This window comes from Alligator sinensis, unplaced genomic scaffold (genome assembly GCF_000455745.1).
Source record: "Alligator sinensis unplaced genomic scaffold, ASM45574v1 scaffold104_1, whole genome shotgun sequence".
Taxonomy (NCBI): Eukaryota; Metazoa; Chordata; order Crocodylia; family Alligatoridae; genus Alligator; species Alligator sinensis.
In genome coordinates, this window is record NW_005841867.1 from 3,347,668 (window position 1) to 3,356,596 (window position 8,929).

Consider the following 8,929-nt stretch of genomic DNA (forward strand, 5'->3'; position numbering starts at 1 on the left):
CAAGAGTCTGGAGGTTAAAAATAGCCCAGTGCTGGTGTAGGAGAAAGGGAGAGGTTAGTAAAAGTGCAGCTTCAAGGCTGGGGCCAACAGCTGAACTTTCCCAGCCCTGGGAACTGTACAGAAGTTCAGTTAGATATAAGTTAGACTACCTCTGAGGTAGAGTTAACCTACATTGGGTTGGCCATTTTTAAACTGATCTAACCCTTCTGATCTTCTGTACAGTTCGCACTTAGATCAACCTAACTAGAGTTCTAAGTGTAAGGTCTGTACGTGGACAAACTAAGTTAGATAAAGTGACCATTTTTAATATGATCTAACCTCCCTAAACATCTGTACCTAGTATGGATATTAGTATCCTAATATGGATACTTGAATGCAAAAGGAAGTTAAATTCATAACTCCCTTACTGTGGCTGACTACTATTTATGACCTAAAATGTGAAAAACACTTTCCAGTCTAAGAGAGTCTCGACATTGAAAACCATACAGATGGAGGTTGCGTTACCTTGCCAGTACAGGAGTTTATGCATCACTGAGTTCACTGGAGCTTCTAAAGGTCCAAATTCTGCAAAGACTTAAACATAACTTAACACAGTCTTGCTTCATTCAGGTAGATTGAGACAGCGTATCCCTGAATAGGGGGCAACAGGGCTAAGTTGCTTCATTTTACTGGACATTTATTAGAATGTATACGCGTAACTAGTTATAATTTATGTCATACAGGATGGGACATTTTTGGTGAGAAACTATTCAAAGAAATCAAGTGATGAACCATATGTTTTGGTTGTATATTATGGAAACAAGGTATACAACGTTAAAATACGTTTTCTGGAAGAAACCCAGCAGTATGCACTGGGAACAGGGCTCAGAGGAAATGATGTAAGTGAAATACTAATATACTACTTTATTGCTTGTTTGTTGCACTTTAACTATAATAGAGGATTACTTATAAACTACCTATCAAAAAGGTGAATAACTTGTTAAATGTTTCATTAAAATTTCCTTTAGAATCTTTTTAATTCTAGTATAATAAAAGCCATGGCATTTCCGGCTGTCTGTCTGTCTGTAATGCTCCAGGCCAACTGCGAATGTGCCCCTTGAAGCCCTATTGACAGACAGACAGACACACAAGTGAGGGGAGGGGAGGGGAGGCAAAGCGGAGACGCTGAGGGCAAAGGTGTCCGCTGGGAGGGGCGGGGGAAGATGAGGCAAGGGGCATGGTGTGAGGCTGCAGGGTGCCATGCAGGACACATGGGCAGCACCCGCTGGCTGCAGCACATGAGCGCAGGGCAGGGTGTTGTCCCCCCTCACACCTGCTCCCCATGGGGCACACTGGGCCACACACCAGGCCTCCCCATGCGGGGTCACCTGCTGACTGCAGTGTGACATGGAGGGTGTGCGAAGAGCCAGTGCAGGGGGCAAGTGGGCAACACCCACCAGCTGCAGCACATGGCCACAGGGTGCCCCCCCGCACCTGCTTTCTGATTGGCATCCTGTGGCCGTGCCCCCACCCCTCCGAGGGGAGCGACTGCCTGCTGTGGCCTTGGAGGGTGCCACACGTGGAGCCAGCATAGTGAAGCAGGAAGAGGAAGGGAGTTGCGGCAGCTCATTACTGTCACCACCAGAAGGGCCAGGGGGGGCCTGAGGTGGTGCTGGGGAGCCCAGGGGGGCACATGGCCCCTGGTCTGTGCATGGGGCAGGGGTGGCTGCAGCTGTGGCCTCTGCTCCCTGCCTTGCTGCCCGTACTTTGACAGTGGCACCATGCGAGTCCTGCCACAGGGCAGGCCAGGCCAGGCAGCGAGGCATGTGTGTGTGGCCTTTGTGTGTGGGTGTGACATGTGGCTGGTCGGCTGGGTGTATGTGGCGCGTGGTCTGGTGGGTGTGTGTGACGTACGGTTGGGTGGGTGTGGGTGGTTGCATGGGGCCGGACACAGAGCAGGGGATGTGGTGGGGTTGCACGTGGCCGGATGTGGAGCGGCAGCAGCATGGGGCGGTGGGTGGTGGAGCTTCTTCCCTACTGCCCGCCCGTCATTCTTGACGGGCACTTTGCTGGTATAGAATATATACCAATGCAGTCAAGCCGGTTTCCCTTACCATTTGTGCATTTTCACATAGGAAAGGAGGGGAAACATTTTGTAGAAGTGGGAAAATGTGACTGTAAAACCAAAAAAATAACTGCCATGGATACTCAGTACAGGACTAATTTAGCATATCTTTTGAACTTCAATAGATTTTAAATAGCAGTTTCCCTTTACTTAATGATAGAGTAAAATAGCTACTAAATACTTATACCTGGAAAATGTTTACAGATAAAAAGAGTAACAAAGAAAAAGAACTGGTCAGCTCTGTAGAGATGCAATACAAAAACAGCCATATTAAAATCAAGTGCATCATTTAAAGGCAACATTAAATAAGGAGACAAGGTTCCTTGGGTGAATCTGATATCTTTTATTAGACCAACCCAAATAGTTGGAAAATAATTATTAAGCAAGCTTTCAGGTTCAAAAACCGTTCATCAGGCTAAGGAAGTTTCAGCAGTTGGTGTGTTCTCTTCCTGGATGGAATGAAAAGTAAAGCCAGTGGCTGGGCTGGTATGCATACAAGACAGGTAGTCAGTGAAAATGTAGATTGAGGAGTCAATGGGTGAGAGAGAGGCTGGGGGGAGAGGTGGGGAGGGAAGAGAGAGAAGGGAGATGAAAGTGGAGAGATACCTGGGGAGTCAGATGTCAGGCAGGTTATAATGTGTCACAAATCCAATGTCTATAGTCCATGATTTTTAGTATCCAGGAGGTTCATAGAATCATAGAAGTAGGGTCAGAAGGGACCTTGTAGATCTTCAAGTCCGACCCCCTGCCTGGGCAGGAGGAAAACTGGATTCAATTGACCCCAGTCAGGTAGGGATCAAGCTGCTTCTTAAAGACCCCCAGGGTAGGAGCCAGCACCACTTCCCTTGGAAGTTGGTTCCAGATCCTAGCCGCCCTAACTGTGAAGTAGCTCTTACGGATGTCTAATCTAAACCTACTCTCCAACAACTTGTGGCCGTTCTTCCTTGTTATCCCGGGGGGGCGCTAGGGGAAGCAAGGTCTCCCCCAAACCCTTCTGGTCCCCCCTAGTGAGTTTATAGATGGTCACCAGATCTCCCTTCAGCCTTCCCTTGTGAAGGCTGAACAGGTTCAGGTCCCATAGCCTCTCATTATAGGCCTGCTGTCCCCAGATCATGTGGGTGGCCCTCCTCTGGACCCTCTCAATGTTGTCCCCATCCCTCTTGAAGTGGGGTGCCCAGAACTGGACACAGTACTCCAGCTGTGGCCTGACCAGTGTTGCATAAAGGGGGAGGATCAAACCCTTTGACCTACTTGAGATGCACCTGTGGATGCACGATAAGGTCCGGTTAGCCCTGCCGACCGTGACCTCGCATTGTCGACCCACGTTCATCTTGGAGTCAATGACGACTCCAAGATCCCTTTCTGCCTCCGTGCTCTCAAGAAGGGAGTTTCCCATCTTATAAATGTGCTGCTGGTTACTACTGCCCAAGTGCAGCACTCTGTACTTGTCAGTATTGAAACGCATCCTGTTTTTGTTAGCCCACCCCTGCAACCTATCCAGGTCTTTCTGCAGTCTTTCCCTCCCTACTAACGTGCCCACCTCACCCTAGATTTTGGTATCATCAGCGAATTTGAACAGGTTGCTTTTCACCCCATCATCCAAATCGCTGATAAAGAAATTGAACAGCACAGGCCCAAGGACTGAGCCCTGAGGGACTCGCTGCCCACTTCTCCCCAGGTCGAATATGACCCGTCCACCATCATACTTCAGCCAATTTGCAATCCATCTGACTGTCTAGGCATCGATGCCACAGTCCCCTAGTTTTTTTTAATGAGGATGGGGTGGTTGACAGTGTCAAAGGCCTTGCTGAAGTCCAGAAAGACTACATCCATGGCGACACCTGCATCCAATGCTTTTGTGACCTGATCGTAAAAGGCAGTCAGGTCGGTCTGACATGACCTGCCCCTAATGAAACTGTGCTGGTTGCCCTGGAGCATCATCCCCGATGCCAGCCCATCACAGATGTGTTCCTTGATGATCTTCTCAAAGAGTTTCCCCAGGATTGAGGTAAGACTGACGGGCCTATAGTTGCCTGGGTCCTCCCTCCTCCCTGTTTTAAAGATGGGGACCACATTGGCTGTCTTCCAATCATCTGGCACCTGGCCCGAGCACCACGAGTGCTCGTAACGCCGTGCCAAGGGCCCTGCAACAAGCCCTGCTAGCTCCCTCAACACCCTGGGGTGGAGAGCACCTGGACCTGCTGATTTGAACACGTCCAGCCCCTCCAGAAGCTCTCTAACCTGGTACTCCTCAACTTTAGGTCTTGAGGCGTTCCCCTCAAGTCTGTCTTGTATCACGGTGAGGGAGTCCTGGTCCCTGCACAAGAAAACGGAGGTGAAGAATTTGTAAAAGAGGTCTGCCTTCTCCTCTGACGCAACCACCAGATTCCTCAGCGCATCTTGCAGGGGCCCCACATTTCCTGGTACCTTCTTCATCCTCCCTATATATTTGAAAAAGGACTTTGATGAAGGTTGATGAAGTGGAGTTCATAGGCTTGTCTCTGGGAAGTGTTTTGTAAGTTTCCTTTGAGGATCACGACCGAGATCTGACATCTGACTCCCCAGGTCTCTCTCCACTTTCATCCCCCTTCTCTCTCCCCCCACACAGCCTCTCACCCATTGACTCCTCAATCTACATTTTCACCGACTACCTGTCTTGTATGCATACCAGCCCAGCCCCTGGCTTCTTTACTTTTCATTCCATCCAGGAAGAGCACACACCAAATGCTGAAACTTCCTTAGCCTGATGAAGGGTTTTTGAACCCAAAAGCTTGCTTAATAACTGTTTTCCAACTATTTGGGTTGGTCTAATAAAAGATATCAGATTCACCCAAGGAACCTTGTCTGCCTATGTCCTTAGACCAACATGGCTACAACCTACACCCCTGCAACATTAAATAAGGTACATTTCTGCGTACAGGCTACCTAGAGAAGTTGTAGACACGATCCTTGGAAACTTTAAAAATCGGATTAGACAGATGCTTAGCTCGGATGGTTTATTCAAGAACAATCCAATCCTGTCTTGAGCAGAGGGTTGACTAGATGACCTTCTGAGGTTCCTTCCAGCCCTACCTTCCTACAATTTGACATTTTACCTCCTTCTCTCCAACAATAGGTTTTAGTAACTTATATATACATGGAAGTTATAGGGATGGATACATTAAAATGCAACTGAAACAGATAGTTTGAAGAAAGTCAAACTTGAAGGAAGTAATTTAAATTTTTATAGGTGAAATGTTAAGAATGTCTGTTTTACAAGCAGAGATCTGGAGCAACTGTAAATCACTCAGGTTAGCTGATGGGTTCATGAATCTGAGAGCTCCTGGAGTTAAACAAAAGTCCATTCAAGGTGGTACCATAAACTTCAGGAGCTGTCTGATGTGACGTCCAAATTCCAGTGACAGATTCTTTTCAGAGATGGGAAAAAGACTCTTGCTTAGGTACAAAGGTACACAGTTTAGAGGTAGGATGAAACTACTTGAGTACAGTCACATGCTAGACTGCAGCTGGCATTCAGCCCTGAAAGGATGATTCAAACCCATCACAATCAAAATGCTCATAATCAAGATGTTACTGGAGTACATACATTTTGGTTGAGACCACTATAAAGAGTTGACTCCGTTTCAGACCTGAGCTTCCTAGAGATTTTCCTCATACTGTGATACAATCCAGTAGCATAGTGCTGATACCTTCCCTTTTTTTTTTCCCCACCGAGATTAATCCAAGCTTTTTTGATAATTAGGCTTCCTAAAAACTATGATACCCCCAAGCAAAAATTATTTGGCCTTCATTTTGATTCAGATAAGAGAAAATGGCCTGGTTTGCACTTGTCACTGCAGCTAGACTTTGGCTCAGAGACTTTCAAAGTCTCTTCTATATAAAACACCTAACCACATTGGTCCTTGTGAAAACGGAGGTAAAAAAATAGACTGTCACATCTGTAGGTGACCATCTCCCAGGCAACAGATGGAGCAGGAATGGGAGTTAGTGAATGACATCTTGCCATTTTAAATTAATACAAAAGAGTTTATTTTTACTGAATTAAGACAAAGGGGTTCCAAATAGAAGCACTCAAAGAATCCACAAAAAAAGAATGACCTAACTGATCAAAAAATACAAGCAACTTAGTAGGGAAAAAGAAAGAAAGCAGCAGAAATAGCTAAAGTCTGCCTCCTGTTTACAGAAATAGAAGTGTAGAGAGCTCCAACTCCGTTCTCAAAGTGCATGGAAGGGCCTGAAAGATAGTGATCTCTACAACACTCTAGTCTAGACACAAAGGATACTTGCACACCCCAGATAACGGAACAGCATTTACAGTACTCTAATTAGAATGTGCCATATCCAAAAGTAAACAACATTTCAACGGCCTCTCTAGTTTCTCTCAGAGTACCTAAGGCAGAGTTTTAAACAAAGCTTAACTGCAACCAAGTTTAAATTGCCTTAATCTCTCCCCTCCCCCTTTTTTCAATATTGACTGCATACTTTATTTTTTTTAACAAACAATAAAAATCTTAGGAACAAGCAACAATAAAAAATGACTGCAGTTTGCTCTCAAATAGTCAAATTTCTCTATAGCACTGAAGAGTCCCAAGGGCAGCTCTTCTATTATATCAGCACTGGACTTAGGGAGAAAAAAAAGTTGACTGCACTGAACTGGGATTGCAATCCTTGTGCAATGAAGGTTGCTTTTCCATTTCAGATGGAGTTAGGATTCCCAATCTGCTCTTTTTGAAAAGTAGGGCCATGTTACCTTTTAAGTGATAATTAAGTATCTAAGCATAATACCAATTCCACCCTGCTCAAATCCCTGAAAAATTATTAATGTAAAAAGGTAGGTGTGTCCCTTCCTCTCCTCCTCCCTATTTTTTTGTCTTAATCTTGCCTTAATCTAAAATGCAGGTAGATTACAATGTAGATGTGTGAATGGTTTTTCAGAGACTCAAGCAGCAGAGAACAGAATTGCACTTAAGAGACCTGCATGTCTAATAGAGGGAATCGGATACGACCCACTGAGTCCAAATGTATGCTCCTCTTCTCAGGATCTTGTTTCAAAAGGGGTTACAATAATTTGTAAGGCTGCCTCATTCATTAGAGTAAAGCCACCATCTACAATTTCACTTTGTCTGCTCAAATCCTTTTTCAAGATGCCATGCATAATTTCTTTGGTAGGAAGGCTTTTTGTTATATTGTATTTTGAGGTATATAGTAGAGTTCAAATACATCTGGAAGGGGAAAAAATTAGCAGCTGCAGACCTATTAAAAACCTGCATTTAACCTTCTTCCCCTAAATTCTTGTTGTGTTCAATAAAATAAAATAAAATAAAATATAAAATAAAATATAAAATAAAATAAAATAAAATCAATTAATCAGTCTCTTCGCATAGGAATTTTTTTGGATAGATTCCGTTCCATATAATAAGAATAATTTTTATATAATTAATATAATCCTGCATTTTTTCTAGCCTCTCTATCCCTGATCTTTCTCATACATATTACTAACTTTTTAATATTGTATTGCTCTAAATAAAAAAGATTTAATAGAATTGATATTTCATACTTCATGAGGAATTGTCAAAGGAATTATGACCATTACATTTCTATACAAGAGCAGAATTAGGTCTCCTGTATATTTCATCATGACACATAAAGAACTCTGGTTAACTTAGATTTATCCTAGAAAACTGCTACTTCTACATTAGCACTGTGGTTATCAATAACTGACAAGCTCCATGTAGATACTTTGGTAAAGCCATAATACATGAATAAAAGCAAAAGAAAAATAATTCAGGTGAAAATGTTAATACTGTTGCTAGCAAAAAAGGCACAGTTGCACCAATTAAACCCAGCTGCACCCACTTAAATACACATTTTTTTAAAATACCACACAATATCCAATCACACATGAGAGCTAGACCCAAAATTGGGACCTAGACTGAAAATGGAATATCCTAAATTCTTTTATGTCATGACTACCAAAGGAAGTTTTGCCAAACAACTGATATACAAAATCTAGCTGCTTAGAGCACTTAGGACATAGGAGAGCCAGGCTTCCACCTCCAACTCAAACCCACAATTACAACTAACTTAGAAAGAGTCTGAACCTCAAGCTAAAGCTGTTCTGGACTATCCAGCCTCCTCTTGAAGCACTCCCACTTTGCAAAAAAGAAGGAAAGAAAGTATCCTAGGGCAAAACAAGCAGTAAGAGAAATTATGATTATGGCATAAGGCACGAGTGTCAAACACACCCAGCCACTGGATAAGGGTCATTAGGCAGGTCTGGGGGCTGGATGAGTCCAGATCCCTACGCAGGTGTGCAGCACCCTCAGCATGGGGTCCAGCCCATGCATCACATGTAGTGATGCACATGGAGCTTTGCTCCAGGGCTTGTGCTGTACATGGCATACAGGCTGGACCCAGCACTGCACACAGCACAGGGACTTGATCTGGGGAAATGGGCTGTGTGCAGCATCCTGCTGGACCAACCCTGCATGCTGGCTCCAGGGTGGGTCTGAATTGGGCTGCACCAGAGCCAGCACACAGGGCCAGTCCAGCAGGGTGCTGCATGGAGACCACACTCTGGCACCCTACACTGCGTGCTGTGAGCTGGGTGCAAAGCAAGCCCTGCAAATCCATGCAGGCAACATACGCAGAGCAAGTCCTGGACCAAACCCCCATGCTGCGTACAACAAGCATGGTGCTGGGTCCAGCCACACATCACACGCAGCACACAGGGCTCGAGTTGGCATGGGCTCCATGTAGCATGTGGGGTTAGTCCAGAGACTCCAGATCATATGGCTGGGCAGGCCCAAAAAGGCCCGCCAGACC